General features: G+C 35.1%; 1 protein-coding gene across 1 annotated transcript in view; it reads right to left on the bottom strand.

Annotated features, from left to right (window-relative positions):
• Window positions 1-2,500, bottom strand: part of LOC121863629 — a 56,220-nt gene that overhangs the window by 23,582 nt on the left and 30,138 nt on the right. The gene's annotated exons all lie outside the window — the stretch shown is intronic.

Here is a 2,500-nt window from a genome sequence, read left to right as displayed (position 1 = left end):
CTTTGTAATGTTTGAGAGATTTTTTGAAGAATCTTACATGCCAAACTTTATATGATCTCCTGTCACGGGGCTTCCCTCTTATCACGGGTTGATTAAAAACGCGTTGGCTTAACTCTCTCTTATTTTCTTCTTTCACATTTATACAGTAAACTTTGGAGATATTAATTGAAGATGAAATCGGTGCACTTAAGGATGATCACCTGAAGATTAGACACCCAAGTTGATTTCACCTGATGATTAAGGGGTTTGGTTAGGTTAGGTAAGGGTAGGTTAGGTTAAGGTGTTTAATCATCAGGTAGAATAATTTAGAGGGCCTGAGATACACGTGATCAATTGAACGCCTCACTAAAGACTAAACAAGCTGATTCACCCAACCTAACGAGGGTATTGGTCATTAGGATCAAGTTTATATCAGAAATAATAAATGATGAAACGAAATAAAAATATCAATTACTTCTACCCTTTAGTTATCAATTAAAAAATATAATAAAAAATCTTAAATCATACAAAAAAATAATTAAAATAATGATGTTTATTATATATCATTAGTCTATATAGTTAACTAAGAAATATATAAACTACACTGAGTTATATTATCAGTTTTAGAGACAAATATTAATACTAGCTTTATATTTGCAGTTCCTATATCACCTGTACTTTAACTATAGCCCAGGATATAACAAGTATCGATAAAACAATAACAATCTCTTATAGTCTTCATAATTTCTGCTTACAAGTGTATTAGGGAAACTATAGACTCAACACAATATGTAGTATCTTTACCATTTGAGTGAACCAATATGACACAACGGATGAAGAATTTTGACAACCCTACCGAGACAACATGAGTCGTAGTGTTCATTTTGAAATTCATCGAGTGTAGACAAGGAGGTAGCATAATCGACACTGTACTCGATTGTATTCATTCCCCAACTGTAACGTGAGATACTCTATTTACAGTTAGGTGGATTGGGAGTTCTCTGGGATCGAACCAAAGATAATTAGGACAGAAGTCGAGTGGTGTAAACAGTCTGCCATGGATTGTTTATTTAAATCGTCTGAAACAGTTTTCTCACTTGTCTGAATTAACAATACAGCAATTCCGAATTCACGGAGGAAGATAAAAAAAATACAGTTTTAACTCCGGGTTCTGACAGTGAGAGACAACTTTAATTTACAACTGCTGTTTTTTGGAAGCTTATTTTCAATGGACTGTTAAATAATACCTAACCTAACCTAACCTAAGCCAGCTTAACTTAATGTAACCAAAATTAAATTAACTTAGCTGTTTTTATAAATTTATTATCATTAGAATTTGAACTAATGCCTGACCTAACCTGACCTAACCTGACCTAACCTGACCTAACCTCATTATACTGCCCGCCTGAGCTACAACAAACCATAGTAATATCCACACTAAACTGGACCTATAATTGCTGTTCATTTCCAATACTTTGTTAGCCACCCACAGTTCACCTAAATCATTTTCTGATACGCTCACTGGGTCCAACGATTACCTAAATTACGACAGCAACAACCGTGGCCCACCAATCACTGTAATTAAAGGTAATTTATATTCACCTATTAGCTATACAGGTAAGTTCAACCTTCCATTTCAACCTAAATTAATCTTATTGGATGGATTATATCATTAAATTTATTGTTGTTGTCATTCTCAAAATTTACCGAAAATATTAATATATATTTTTTTTTATGTTTAAGGCTTTATCTCTCTCTCTCTCTCTCTCTCTCTCTCTCTCTCTCTCTCCTTTCGAGTAGCTGTTAGAATGATTTTGACACTGTTAGAATGGCAAATATACCGACAGAATGACATGAAACACGATTAGAATGACAAAGATACTATTAACCCGACAGCAAAAAGCAACAGAATGACGAGATAACAAGCTTAGAACGATACCAAAAAGAAGAATGAATAAAGAACACGAGGAAACCCCCCCACACATCATTTCAGACGAAGGAAAGAATGACAAAAGAATGTACCATCGTAAGAATGAAGGAAAAGAAAGTAGACATAGCGTCGTATAACGTCTGTGTGTGTGTGTGTGTGTGTGTGTGTGGTCGTGTTGATATAAGCAGATGATTCATTCGCTTCGTCGGAACCTAAAGGCATATTGCAAATGGCCAATGAATGAAATCGACGCAGCGTGTGAAGGTAAGAGAATTGATTGCGAATGAAGGAATTGAGAGAAATACCCGTGAGAAAGAAGGAGTAAGAGGGAGAGAAAGTGAGAGAATGGAGACACTGAACGAAAGAAGGAAGTAAGAGAGAAAGGAACTGTAGTTTATTGATGGATTTAGAAATTGGACGAAGGAGATAGAAAAATAATCCGTGATAAAGATGGAGGATGAAGTTATAGAGAGAAGAGAATAGAAAGTGAAGGAAAGGAGAGGTGAGAGATGAATGTTGTAGCTCCTCTCATTTCCTCTCTTCTCTCTTCTTTTCTCTAGTTTTCATTTCACTCTCACCTTTCACTTTATT

This window comes from Homarus americanus, unplaced genomic scaffold (assembly GCF_018991925.1).
Source record: "Homarus americanus isolate GMGI-L3 unplaced genomic scaffold, GMGI_Hamer_2.0 scaffold40248, whole genome shotgun sequence".
Classification (NCBI taxonomy): Eukaryota; Metazoa; Arthropoda; class Malacostraca; order Decapoda; family Nephropidae; genus Homarus; species Homarus americanus.
This window is presented reverse-complemented; position numbering and strand designations above follow the sequence as displayed.